A 15,372-nucleotide genomic window follows, 5' to 3' on the forward strand; every position below is an offset into this window, starting at 1 on the left:
AGGTTGCAGTGAGCTGAGATTGCGCCACTGCACTCCAGCCTGGACAACAGAGCTAGACTCTGTCTCAGAAAAACAACAAATAAAAAACCAAGAAGCTCTTCATATTTTTATAGTATTATCCTCAAAATTTATATTAGAAATATTTGAAGAGAGTAGTGTAATGACTGTTAGGTATGGGTGTATGTATATGCACTGCTTGTGTGTGTTGAACTCTTTCTGGAAGAATGTGTAAGAAGCTGAGGACCTGGCTGTCTGGCGGGGAAACCCACTGGCTGGGGAACTGGTGCAGGAAGACTAATTTAGATTTTTCAGTGTAAATCCTCTGTAGTTTTTTATTTTGAGAGATATGAATGGGTTAAAAATACAAATTTAATTTAAAAAATGAAGTATTCCTGAGAACTACTTATTTGCCAGGAAACTTTCAAATCTTATATAATGAAAAATCTAAATGGCATTCCAATTATGAGTTATGTGTAATATGAGTAAAACTGAAGAACATTTCATACCATTATTGATGATGCACTTCTCAATTTCTGCAAGTTCCTCTTTGAAACTAATGAAGTATTTGTACAGGGCCCACATGAAAGCCTGGTAGGTTCTAAAGGGAGCTTCAGGTGACTTCCTAGGAACAGACCCACTTCCAAGCAGCATGCTTTCGGAACTGTGTCCCATGATGTCATCAATGAACTCCTGGAGTCGAAATACAACCTGGCCATACGCTGCTATTTGTTCCAGCACAGATCGTAAACAGCTCTATGACAGAAGCAAACTGCAATTATTCAAAGGTGATCTTCTGTAAACATTCAAATTCATTTCCCTCTCACTGTAAAATATTTCTTTTACAATTCTTTTAAACAGTATGTTTAGTAGAAGACAAAGTCATAAAATGATGAATAGTTTTATACACAAAGGAAAAAGAGTGAGCATTAATTTCAACAGACTAGAGAATTATGGCTTATATTTTTAAAAAATACACATAAGGTAATCTACTTAAGGCAAAAAAAATTACAGTATATAGCTTTTGCAATACAGAATGACAGATCTAAACAGCATAAAATACAAATTGAAATTAAATATGTCCCAAAGAATATTAAGGAATTCTCTTAAGTACTGTAAAGATGCACAACTCAATTTTTCTTTTTGGATATTAAATATTTATTTATTTTTGAGATGGAGTCTTGCTCTGTCACCCAGGCTAGAGTGCAGTGGCATGATCTCAGCTCACTGCAACCTCTGCCTCCCGGGTTCAAGAGATTGTCTTGCCTCAGCCTCCCGAGTAGCTGGGATTACAGGTGCCTGCCACTGCGCCTGGCTAATTTTTATATTTTTTAGTAGAGACAGGGTTTCACCATCTTGGCAAGGCCGGTCTCAAATTCCTGACCTTGTGATCCACCCACCTCGGCCTCCCAAAGTTCTGGGATTACAGGCCACCGTGCCTGGCCTGGATATTAAATAGTTTTCTTTTTTTTTTTTTTTTTTTTTGAGACAGAGTTTCGCTTGTTACCCAGGCTGGAGTGCAATGGCGCGATTGTGGCTCACCGCAAACTCCGCCTCCTGGGTTCAGGCAATTCTCCCGCCTCAGCCTCCTGAGTAGCTGAGATTACAGGCACGTGCCACCAAGCCCAGCTAATTTTTTGTATTTTTAGTAAAGACGGGGTTTCACCATCTTGACCAGGATGGTCTCGATCTCTTGACCTCGTGATCCACCCACCTTGGCCTCCCAAAGTGCTGGGATTACAAGCTTGAGCCACCGCGCCTGGCCTTTAAATAGTTTTAAATTAATCTTTTTTACATAAGGAAGCACAAACAAATTCAATTATAGTTAATTTCAATATTGCAAAATGTTCTAAAATTATATTACCACAGTTTACATAAATCCTATTACTTCTTAAATAACAATAAATATAAATAACTTACACGTGTTAAATGAGTTACCATAGTATTGTTTCTCACAGTTACTTTTCCATCTATCAGCTGAAATATAAAGAGCTTTTTCACTCCTGAAAGTAACCTGAAATTAGATTAAAAAAAAAAAAAAGATGAGTGTACTTTAGGTCTAGAAAAAAATTCATGACAGTATGCCCAGAAAAAAATATTTTTGTTTTGTTTTTTTACAGGGTCTCACTTTGTCACCCAGGCTGGAGTCCAGCAGCGATCACAGCTCATTGCAGCCTCAATCTACTGGGTTCAAGTGATTCTGCAGCCTTGGCCTCCTGAATGGCTGGGGCTACAGGGAAATGTCACCATGCCTGGCTAATTTTTGCATTTTTTGTAGAGATGGGGGTTTCACCACGTTGCCTAGGCTGGTCTTGAACTCCTGATCTCAAGTGATCCACCCCCTCTTGGCCTCCTATAATGCTGGGATTATAGGTGTGAGCCACCATGCCCCACTTCAGGAAATTTTTATTAAATATTCAGAATTAAGGGGTAATAAGGTCAGATGATAAGAAAATGGAAGACATCAATCTTTTCATCTGATTACCTTACGACTCAAGATATTTCAACATTGTCTGAGAGAGAAATCCAAGACATATTGTCAAAGCATCTCCCCCATATACTAGATGACCCAAGAGATCTTCCTATTTCTAAGAAGGCCAGCACATCAATATCATATTTAATGGTGAGAGCACCAGGACCTGGCATTTTAATAGTAACAGCACCACATGCTGCATTAGAGTCCTGGCTTCCAGGTACGGTTACAGGCCCTCACTGATACTCTCTGCCCATTAGGAATAGTAGTAAACCTTGCTTTGAACTCAAGTGTTAAAGAAGCAATGGACTAATCTAAGTAAATCATATGCTAAACTATTTAAAATAAGAAGTAAACATGTCAAAATCTCTCAATCTCCACAGTCAAATCTGGTCTGAACTTGACACCTAACGGTCTATTTCTAGTTTGCATGTGAAAATGCTTTAACAGTTTCCTTTAATAAAACTTTTGCTTCTCAGTAATCAAGCATCATAAATAAAGACTATTAATTAAGTGAATATATCTTATCACAGCGTTTCCCGAATAACCTGAGTCTCAGTAACCAAAACCCTGTCATCTGGAACATACAATGGATCACTGCTGTACAAGCGTTCGTCCCTATGAGACAGCAAAGATAAATGTCAACAGAAAGGTTTCTAAGTAAGTAAATAACTTATCTCAAAGAATATTCACAATTTAGTGCTAATCTTAACTGGCTATCAATTAGCAAGTACACATAATAAACGGCTCAAATGCCTCCCCTATTTTCACATCACTCAAAATCCTGAGAAACACTTTCAGAACAATTGCAATTGTTATGTTTATTGCTAATTTAGGCAAATGTTTACAACTATGTGATGCTGTTTTCTGGAAAACAATATGTCTATTTTTATAGTGAGTATACCAAAACAGAAATCAAATAATGCTCTAATATATACCAATCCATTTTCCTTGAAGTGAAAAAAATCGAAATACAGATTATAATTAAATAATACTATAATTTAATGATTTTCAGTAGCAATTAAATAATCAAAAACTATTCGACTAGAATTTTCAACACTGGCCAGGTGTGCTGGCTCACGCTTGTAATTGCAGCACTTAGGGAGGCCAAGGCAAGTGGATCACTTGTGGACAGTACTTCGAGACCAGCCTGGCCAACATGTGAAACCCCATCTCTATTAAAAATAGAAAAATTAGCTGGGTGTGCTGGTGTGTGCCTATAATCCCAGCTACCTGGGAGGCTGAAGCATGAGAACTGCTGGAATCCAGGAGGCCGAGGCTGCAGTGAACCACGATTATGCCACTGCACTCCAGACAGGTGACAGAGCAAGACCTACTCTCCAATTGCCAAAAATAAATAAAAAATAAAAAATTTGGCTGGGCGTGGTGGCTCAAGCCCGTAATCCCAGCACTTTGGGAGGCCGAGGTGGGTGGATCACAAGGTCAAGAGATCGAGACCATCCTGGTCAACAAGGTGAAACCCCATCTCTACTAAAAATACAAAAATTAGCTGGGCATGGTGGTGCGTGCCTGTAGTCCCAGCTACTTGGGAGGCTGAGGCAGGAGAAGTGCTTGAACCCAGGAGGCGGAGGTTGTGGTGAGCCAAAATCATGCCATTGCACTCCAGCCTGGGTAACAAAAGTGAAACTCCGTCTCAAAAAAAAAAAAAAAAAAATTAGTTGGCTGAGGTGAAGACTGCAGAGAGTTATCACCACTGCACTACAGCCTGGGCAACTAGAGTAAGACTGTGCTCAAAAAAAAAAAAAAAAAAAAAAAAAAAAATTGAGCCAGGCGCAGTGGCTCGAGCCTGTATAATCCCAGCACTTTGGGAGGCTGAGGCAGGTGGATCACGAGGTCAAGAGATCGAGACCATCCTGGTCAACATGGTGAAACCCTGTCTCTACTAAAAATACAAAAAAAAAAAAAATTAGCTGGGCATAGTGGCGCATGCCTGTAGTCCCAGCTACTCAGGAGGCTGAGGCAGGAGAATTGCCTGAACCCAGGAGGCAGAGGTTGCAGTGAGCCGGGATCGCGCCATGGCACTCCAGCCTGGGTAACAAGAGCTAAACTCCGTCTCAAAAAAAAAAAAATTGTCAAAACCAAAACAAATTTAAATTTCAGGGAAGAATTGAAGTCACAAATCAAAGCCAAATGTTTAAACATCAAAGTTTTTTCTATTATCACATTAAATGAAAACTTTAGCTTCTTACCAGACAGCAGCTAAATTGGAGTGCAAATGTAAGCTATGAGGAAACTGGGAGGGCCTGGCTGTCCAGTACATGATGTTCCAGCCAGCTTTGGTCATCGGGCTCATCTGCTTGAAAGAAATGTAGTAAGTTTGAGTTATAATAATAAACAACAGTAACAACAACAATAAATACTGGGTCACAATACCGGGACTTAGAGATCCATTCAAATGTATAGTTGAAAATGGCTTTTTAAAAGTAACAGCTAGCCGGGCGTGGTGGCTCAAGCCTGTAATCCCAGCACTTTGGGAGGCCGAGGCGGGTGGATCACGAGGTTGAGAGATCGAGACCATCCTGGTCAACGTGATGAAACCCCGTCTCTACTAAAAATACAAAAAATTAGCTGGGCATGGTGGCGCGTGCCTGTAGTCCCAGCTACTCAGGAGGCTGAGGCAGGAGAATTGCCTGAATCCAGGAGGCGGAGGTTGCGGTCAGCCGAGATCGTGCCATTGCACTCCAGCCTGGGTAACAAGAGCGACACTCTGTCTCAAAAAAAAAAAAACAAAAGTAACACTTCCTAACAACATTTACGTATATATGATCATTTATTTTAAACCACATATATCAGCAGGTTCTATGGCTCACGCGTATAATCCCAACCATTTGGGAAACGAGGGTGGAATGATCACTTCAGTCCAGGAGTTCAAGACTAGCAAAACATTTAGAAAGAAACATACTAAATTTAATTCATGTAATTGACTAGAAGGTTAAAAAAAATTTGTCCCACACATAAAAAGATATAAATGGTACATGTTAATAGTCCAATAATGATTAAGGAAATTCAAATGGTAACCAAAGACCTTCCCAACCACTCCCAAAGCCTCAGCACTGATGATACATTTTAGAGGATTAGATGGTGTCTATCTTACATGGGTCATTTGAAAAAGCAGAAAAAGAGAAAGCCACCTGACATTTTATGAGGCTAATATAACAGTGACACTTAAACCAGATAAAGACATGATAAATGTAATTCATCAAAGTATAAAGATGAAAAATCCTACATTAAAAAAGCTAACCTGCTGGGCTCAGTGGCTAACACCTGTAATCTCAGCCTGGGCTGCTCTCTAACATAGTGAAACCTCATCTTAAAAAAAAAAAAAAAAAAAAAAAAAAAAAAAAAAAAAGCTGGGTGAGGTGGTATGCACCTGAAGTCCCTGCTTCTTAGGAGGTTGAGGTGGAGGACAGCTTGAGCCCAGGAGGTTGAGGCTGGAGTGAGCTGTGATCATGCTACTGCACTCCAGCCTGGGTGACAGAGCAGGACCCTATCTTAAAAAAAAAAAAAAAGCCGGGCGCGGTGGCTCAAGCCTGTAATCCCAGCACTTTGGGAGGCTGAGGCGGGTGGATCACGAGGTCGAGAGATCGAGACCATCCCGGTCAACATGGTGAAACCCCGTCTCTACTAAAGATACAAAAAATTAGCTGGGCATGGTGGCACGTGCCTGTAATCCCAGCTACTCAGGAGGCTGAGGCAGGAGAATTGCCTGAGCCCAGGAGGCGGAGGTTGCGGTGAGCCGAGATCGCGCCGTTGCACTCCAGCCTGGGTAACAAGAGCGAAACTCCATCTCAAAAAAAAAAAAAAAAGTGAATCCAAAATTGAACCCAATGTAATAATGTACTAAAAAGTAACATGATCAAACAAGTTTAGGTGAGGAATTCAAGGATAATTCGATATCAGAAAGTCTATCAATGTATTATTAGGATAAAACAGAACAGTTATGAGATTATCTCACAGATAAATAATAGCATTTAATAAAAATTCAACAATTATTTATGATTAAAGACTTGTAGAAAAAAAGGAATAGAAGGAAATTGTCTTAATTTGATAAAGGCTATATACCCTGAACTGATAACAAACAATCATCACACTTAAAGGAAGAGTTTCAGGCATAACCCCCCTTAGGATGTGACCTAGTTGCCCAGGAAGTCCACTCCTATGAGCTATTGCTTCTGCTACGGAATAGAGGGCTAGGCTGCTGGGCCAGAAAAGAGATTCGATCACCACATCACAGAGAAGACACAGGCATAAGAACTAGTAGGAGGAGGTAAGACCATATTTGCAGATGACACTAAAAACCAATTTTAGCAGATGACACTAAAACCATATTTGCACATAAAAACCAGTATGTGCGGATGACACTAATCATCTATAAAAGAAACCAAATGGAATCAACAATATATTATGATTCATATCAGAATTCAACAAAAAGGCTGCATATAAGGACAACTTACAGAAACCAGTATTATTTCCTGTACATCAGGAATAAACAAAGGAAGTATCATTTACAAAAATAAAAACTGTCACAGATGTAGAAATTAACAACTGAACACTTGAGAGCTTCAAAAAGAAAATCTAGTAAAAGTTAAAGAATTACGATAAATGTAGAAATTAACATGTTAAGGCAATCAAACTTCCCCAAGTTAGATCTATAAATTCTCTGCAATCCCAATAAAAATTCCATCTGGATTTTTTTCTTTTTTGAGATGGAGTTTTGTTCTTGTTGCCCAGGATGAGTATAATGGCATGATCTTGGCTCACTGCATCCTCTGCCTGACAGGTTCAAGTGATTCGCCTGCCTCAGCCTCCCAAGTAACTGGGATTACAGGTATGCACCACCATGTACAGCTAATTTTGTATTTTTAGTAGACAAGGGGTTTCACTATGTTGGTCAGGCTGGTCTCAAACTCCTGACCTCAAGTGATCCACCCACCTCGGCCTCCCAAAGTGCTGGGGTTATAGGCATGAGCCAGGTGGGCCTTTTTTTTTTTTTTTTTTTTAAGTTTACCAACTTGCTTCTAAAATGTCTATGGAGGAATAAAAGTTGACAAATAGTTAAGCCCATTTTGAAAAAGAACTAAGTGGGCTGGGTTCAGTGGTTCACACCTGTAATCCCCACACTTTGGGAGGGAGAGGCAAGTAGATCAGTTGAGGTCAGAAATTCAAGACCAGCCTGGTCAACATGGAGAAACCCCGTCTCTGCTAATAATATAAAAATTAGCTGAGTGTGGTGGTGTATGTCTGTAATCCCAGCTACCTGGGGAAGCTGAAAGGGGAGAAAAAAAAAAAAAAGCAGAGTGGGCTGGGTACAGTAGCTTATACCTATAATCCCAGCACTTTGGGAGGCAGAGGCGGGTGAATTGTTTGAGTACAGGAGTTGGAGACTAGCCTGGGCCACATGGTGAAACCCTGTCTCTACAAAAAAATAGCTTGGTGTGCTGGCACTTGCCTGTGGTTCCAGCTACTTAGGAGGCTGAGGTGGGAGGACTGCTTGAACCCAGGAGTCAAAGGCTGCAGTGAGGTGAGATTGTGCCACTGTGCTCTAGCCTGGGCAACAGAGTGAGACCCTGTCTCCAAAAAAAAAAAAAAAACAGAGCAAAGTGATTCTCCTGCTTCAGCCTCCCAAGTAGCTGAGAGGAAACCTGCCATCTATGTATTAAGACATAATATTATAAAGCCACAACCATAACAGTGTCTGTTTCCAGGTCACACTGACACCAAGAGCACAGATTAGAAAGTCTGGAATAAATACAGCTGTCCTTCAGTATCAACCAGGGATTGATTGCAGGAATGCTGCAGACACCAAAATCTGTAGGTGCTCAAGTCCCTGATAAAAAATGGCATAGTGTTTACATATAATCTGTGGATATCCTCTCTTATCGTTTTTTATTTTAATTTTTTTTTTAGACAAGGTCTCGCTCTGTTGCTGGAGTGCAGTGGCACAATCTAAGCAAAATCAGTCCTTCTCCAATAAAAAAAAAAATGGAAACATTTAGGCCTAAGAAAGTTGTCAGAACTACAGGAAAAATATTACAAAATTACACTCTGCATGAAATAATTAACAGTACTACTACTTAAGCATCAGACAGAAAGGATTACTAATGGTTTCAAAAATTGGTTTTATAAAGATGATAACACTTAGCCGATACCTTGATCACATCGAACTCATCTCAAGCTTGCCTTTTCTTCTGGGGAATTTGTCTATTAGCAAATGCCAGCACCTCACAACACACTGTACCTACCTTTCCAACTGATACAAGGACCCAGTTTTCTGTTGTGATCTTGTTCTTCTAACGGTGTCCTGTCTACCTGAATTCCAGAGTCCTCTGCTTAAGGGCTGTTGATCATTTTCCTCGTCACTTTCTTCAGACCAATTCTGATTTTAAAAAAAACTACACTTTAACCTTACAGAGTATAACACTTTAAGCTATTTATATTAAAAGACCAAGAAGATTTTGAAGAAAAGCAAAAACTTTGAAGCAACATGGAACAGAAAAACAAAAACCTAATCAATTTTTTTTTCCTAAATCTCTTGGAAGTGCCCATTATAGGAATGGAAACACAATTAGTACTTTTTCTTTTTTTCTATAACATTGAAACAATAAGGAATGGAATTATTTTTGGTGGCAAAAAGTCCCAAGATCAGCGCTCCTTAAGAGATACTTATACTCAACCCTTTTAACTTATTTTTTTTTCTTTTTTTGAGACAGTCTCTCACTTTGCCACCTGGGTGACAACGTGCAATGGCATGATCTCAGCTCACTGCAACCTCGACCTCCTGGGTTGCAGAGATTCTCGTGCCTGAGCCTCCCAAGTAGATGTGATTACAGGTGTGTGCCACCATGTACAGCTAATTTTTTGTATTTTTAGTAGATGGGGTTTCGCTATATTGCCCAGGCTTCTCTGGAACTTCTGGCCTCAAGCGATCTACCTGCCTTGGTCTCACAAACCAAGGTGGGAGCTGGGATTACAGGTGTGAGCCACTGTGCCCAAACAACATCTTTATTTAAAATTTATTTTATTTATTTATTTATTTATTTTGAGATGGAGTTTCACTCTTGTTACCCAGGCTGGAGTGCAATGGCTCTATCTCAGCTCACCGCAACCTCCGCCTCCTGGGTTCAGGCAATTCTCCTGCCTCAACCTCCTGAGTAGCTGGGATTACAGGCACACACCACCATGTCCAGCTGATTTTTTGTATTTTTAGTAGAGATGGGGTTTCACCATGTTGACCTGGATGGTCGCGATCTCTTGACCTCGTGATCCACCCGCCTCGGCCTCCCAAAGTGCTGGGATTACAGGCTTGAGCCACCGTGCCCGGCCTATGTCCTTGAGTCTTGAAGGAAATAGGGCAGAGAGATCTGGGCACTGCAGTATTTATGACAATTCCTCCATATTTCTGCAACTAGACTTTTTTCTGCAACTAGACTTTTTTTTTTTTTTTTTTTTTGAGACGGAGTTTCGCCCTTGTTACCCAGGCTGGAGTGGGTAATCCCAAAGTGCTGGGATTACAGGCATGAGCCACTGTGCCCAGCCTAAAATTTTTTTTTTTTTTTGAGACGGAGTTTCACTCTTGTTACCCAGGCTGGAGTGCAATGGCGTGATTTTGGCTCACGGCAACCTCCACCTCCTGGGTTCAGGCAATTCTCCTGCCTCAGCCTCCTGAGTAGCTGGAATTACAGGCACACGTCACCATGCCCAGCTAATTTTTTGTATTTTCAGTAGAGACGGGGTTTCACCATGTTGACCAGGACGGTCTCGATCTCTTTACCTCATGATCCACCCGCCTCGGCCTCCCACAGTGCTGGGATTACAGGTGTGAGCCACCGCACTCGGCCTAAAATTTATTCTTAAAAAATAGACCTAAGACCTTGCTATGTTGCCCAGGCTGTTCTCAAATTCCTAAGCTCAAGCAATCCTCCCTCCTCAGCCTCTCAAAGTGCTGAGATTATAGGTGTAAGCCACCATGCCCAGCCCTTTTAACTTCTTAATACTAGTGATTTGGTGCAAAATCCTAACCAGGCTTCCATAATAAATGTTCCTGTTTTAGCTAAGTTGACCTAGGGTGGGAAGATGTATTAAAATCATCTCAATCACCTGTTGAGTATTTAAATTTTTAATAGCAAAAGTACTGTCACTTACTGGTATGTCCATGTCTGGACCAATGTCCATTTCTTCACCTTCCATCAATTATTTTCCCCAGTCAAAATCATCTTTCTTTCCTAGAATGTGACAGAGGAACTTTACCAGCTTTATTATCTTTGAAAAAAATCTCAAAACTACAAGAAAAAAGACTAACAAGACTCAAAATACAGTCAGATAAAAATTTAACAATATTGAAACATTTATTAAATTGATAGTCTAAAACATTTAACATTTTAATTAACTCATTCTGCAAGGTGACAGTTCTCTTTCTATATCTGAAGGTAGTTTGTAAAGTTAGAATAAATACAGTCATCCCTCAATATCGGAGGGGAATTGATTCCAGGAGGTACTACACCCTCCACAATGCTCAAGGTTGATAGAAAACGGTGTACTATGTGCATATAACCTAAATGCACCTTCCTGTGTACTTTAAATAATCTCTAGATTACTTATAATACCATGTAAATGCCATGTAAATCGTTTAAAAAATGTACATTAGATTGTTGTATTATTGTTTTTAATATTTTTGATCTACAGCTGGTTGACTCTGTGAGTTTGGAACCTAAGGATATAGAGGGCTGACTGCATTTTACATAAAAGTTTACAATTGTGATAACATCCAAAACAATAGAAATACTTCAGTTTCACAGATTTTTATACGTTTCAATAAAACTCAATATTTGGTAACGAAATAATCAAACAATTTCTCTTTTACTTCTCATATGTTAAGGAATGTACCCACTTCTTTATCTCTTGGTGTCTCCACATCATTGCTGTTTGAAAGAGAATCTGACAGACACAGAAGAAGTGACAGTATGGAATAATGTGCATCTGTCTGTAGAACAAAAAAATGAAGAACATGAATCTCGGAAGTTGGGAAACGCTTTCTACACTAGATTGAGTAAAGACAACTCTGTGACAGTTACATCCCCAAGTTTTTTCCTGGTTTGAGAAAACATGAGTTATACCTAAATAATTCCTAACCTTCAAACTTTTTCACAGCTCAAATGCATACACATGAGAAAACTCAAAGCCATCTGAAGTCTGAGTTCTACATTTCTTTTTTTTTTTTTTTTTTTTTTTTTTTTTTTTTTGAGACGGAGTTTCGCTCTTGTTACCCAGGCTGGAGTACAATGGCGCGATCTCGGCTCACCGCAACCTCCGCCTCCTGGGCTCAGGCAATTCTCCTGCCTCAGCCTCCTGAGTAGCTGGGATTACAGGCACGTGCCACCATGCCCAGCTAATTTTTTTGTATCTTTAGTAGAGACGGGGTTTCACCATGTTGACCAGGATGGTCTCGATCTCTCGACCTCGTGATCCACCCGCCTCAGCCTCCTAAAGTGCTGGGATTACAGGCTTGAGCCACCGCGCCCGGCTGAGTTCTACATTTCTAACAAGTATAAGATCTGAGCGGATGAGAGCTTTTATTTCTAAAATGAAAGAAATGTCTTTGGAGTGTAACATTATGGTTAAAAATTATTCTCCTGTGGCAATAGGTTATATATCATGAAGCTCACACACGTCCAATAGTGTAACTCAGATGTACCATATTTTATTTAACCAGTCCCCTATTAATGACATTTAGATTTTTCACCTATCTTTCACTATCGCACTTATGTTGTTTCATGAGAGTTTATCTATATGATAAATCCCTAAAAGAGAAATGCTAAGTCAGAGTGTTTGCATTTGAAATTTTGAGAACTAATGTCAAAATACCCTCCTTACAGATAATATAAATATACATACATATAAAACGACCTGTTTCCCACACCTTTTATTAATCAGGTCAGTGAAAAATGTTATCTGTGTTGCTTTAATTTGCATTTATCTTATCTTATGAAATGACAGGCACTTTTCCATAAGCTTAAAATTCTTGATTTTTCTTCATTGGGTATGACTCTCCTTTGTTCAAATTTCTATTTGATTAGCAGTCTTTTCTTATTTATATGATTGATTTATGAACTGGGATATTAGCTGAGCTGTGCAGGAAAGTGGTAACTCAGCAAGCCTGAGTTGCTGAAGCCTTCAATGTCCCCCAGAAGGGCTTATTTTCATGAATAAGCTTTGGCCAGCTTGTGGTAACTGTGCTCTTGAAATATGTGAACTGGCAAAAGTGTTCTGTATGCTCAGATCTTGAACCATGTTGTACTACTCTGTTCAGATAGTCTGTGCAAACAGTGTGACTGAAGGTGAATACTTGCTTTCCTTTGAAGGCTCTGGAACTTCAGTAATTGTGGTTAGACACACAGGTACAATGCCTAAGAGACAAGCCTCCATATAAAAGCCCCGGAATCCTGGACTCAGGTGTCCAGGTAGACAACAATGGCCACGCAACACAGTATGTCAGAAGAGACAGAGCAAGCATCCAAACCAGACCCAGATATGGCAGGAATGTTGGAATTATCTAACCAGGAACTGAAAACAACTATGATTAATATACTAAGGGTTCTAATAAAAAATGTGGATAACAAGGAAGAACGGATGAGTACTCTAAGTGGAGAGATGGAAACTCCAAGAAAGGATCGAAGTGTTCCACATGAAAAACAAGGTGTCAGAAATGAAGAATGCTTTTGATGGGCTCATCCAGTAGACTGGAATGGCTGTGAAAGCAATCTGTGAGCTTGAAAACGTATCAATAGAAGCCGGGCACGGAAGCTCACGCCTGTAATCCCAGCACTTTGGGAGGCCGAGGCGGGTGGAGCACGAGGTCAAGAGATCGAGACCATCCTCGCCAACATGGTGAAACGCCGTCTCTACTAAAAATACAAAAAATTAGCTGGACATGGTGGCACGTGCCTGTAATCCCAGCTACTCAGGAGGCTGAGGCAGGAGAATTGCCTGAACCCAGGAGGCGGAGATTGCGTTGAGCCGAGATTGCGCTATTGCACTCCAGCCTGGACAAGAAGAGCAAAACTCCGTCTCAAAAAAAAAAAAAAAAAAAAGAAAAGAAAAGAAAAGAAAATGCATCAATAGAGCAGGCCAGGGTGGCTCATGCCTGTAATCCCAACACTTTTGGACGCCAAGATGGGCAGATCACTTGAGGTCAGCAGTTCAAGATCAGACTGGCCAGCATGGTGAAACCCGTCTCTACTAAAAATGTGCCACAGCAGAGCAATGGAATGTGGTCCCACCATATTCAGGAACCCACAGCTGTTTCCATATGCTTGCCATCCTCAGTTTAACCTCTAGGAGGCTAGAGACTGAGTAGCTAAGGTCAGCCACAAAGGTGCTGCTTGCTTATGTGACCCACCCCCAATAAAAATGCTGGTCACAAAGGCTCAGTTGATGGGCCCTGGAGGGGCAACCCTTCGCACATGTTGTCATATACTGTTATTGAGAGACTTAAGTTCATCCCCAGGTGACTCCACTGGGAAGGAACATTTGGACATGTGTGCCTAGCTTCTCCTAGACTTTGCTCTAGGCACTTCTTCCCTTTGATGACTTTTTTTCTTTTTTGAGATGGAGTCTCGCTCTGTCGCCAGGCTAGAGTGCAGTGGCGTGATCTCAGCTCACTGCAACTTCCGCCTCCAGGGTTCAAGCTATTCTCCTGCCTCGCCTCCCGAGAAGCTGGGACTACAGGTGCATGCCACCACACCCAGCTATCCTTTGTATTTTTAGTAGACATGGGGTTTAACCACGTTGGCCAAGATGGTCTTGATCTCCTGACCTTGAGATCCGCCTTCCTCAGCCTCCCAAAATGGTGGGACTATACTGCAGGCATGAGCCACCACCGTGGCCTCCTTTAATGATTTTAATCTGTATCCTTTTACTGTAATCAACCATTAACAGTGAGGATAATAGCTTTTTTGAGTTCTGTGAATACTTTGAGCAAATCACTGTGCCAAAGGGTGGTCTTGGGGAATTCCCCAAACAATATGAAAGTCTACCAGGCATTTTGTAAGCATCTACAGTCACTGCCAAGTGCTGAGAAACCATTTGAAAGTTTCAAGATATTTAAACAATGCCATTACATGTATCAATCTCTGATTGCTCTTTCCATATAAGGACTGAGGTGAAAAAATGATTTAAATAAGAACAAGCTCTTTCATCACAAACTGAGGCATATCTGGTTTGATGGCAATATTCAAGTGACTTTCCAGGACATCCTGTTAGCCAGTGAATAATACTAAAATAGAATGTTTAAATAGTAACAGAAACAAGCTGACAATAATCAGACAGAAAACGGTAAAATACACAAGGGAGATCTCATAATTGAAGGCATACCTTTATTTCCTTTATGCTGGGAAGCAGTGCATTTAGAAATTCCTCAGTTAATCTCTTCCAGCTTTGCTTAGATCAGAATGAATGACAAATTTTTCATAAATTCTAAAATGTAAAACAAATGATTATAAAGCTGTCTTTAAAAGATCTATAAGAAAATACAGGCCAGGCGCAGTGGCTCACGCCTGTAATCCCAGCACTTTGGGAGGCCAAGGTGGGCGGATCAAAAGGCCAGGAGATCCAGTCCATCCTGGCCAAGCTGGTGAAATCCCGTCTCTACTAAAAATACAAAAATTAGCTGGGCATGGTGGTGCACACCTGTAATCCCAGCTACTTGGGAGGCTGAAGCAGGAGAATCCCTTGAACCAGGGAGTGGGAAGTTGCAGTGAGCCGAGATTGAACGCCACTGTACTTCAGCCTGGCGACAGTGAGACTCTGTCTCAAAAAATATATATATATATATTATATTAAAAAAAAAGAAAATACATATATTTCTGAATGTATACATACTACAC

General features: G+C 40.5%; 1 pseudogene; it reads right to left on the minus strand.

The window, feature by feature from the left end:
• The window catches only part of LOC101032307 (gamma-tubulin complex component 5-like), a 35,975-nt pseudogene extending 20,869 nt beyond the window's left edge, over window positions 1-15,106 (minus strand).
• Between the last annotated feature and the right edge of the window lie 266 nt (window positions 15,107-15,372).

The sequence above is a fragment of the Saimiri boliviensis genome, chromosome 10, assembly GCF_048565385.1.
Source record: "Saimiri boliviensis isolate mSaiBol1 chromosome 10, mSaiBol1.pri, whole genome shotgun sequence".
Lineage (NCBI taxonomy): Eukaryota > Metazoa > Chordata > Mammalia > Primates > Cebidae > Saimiri > Saimiri boliviensis.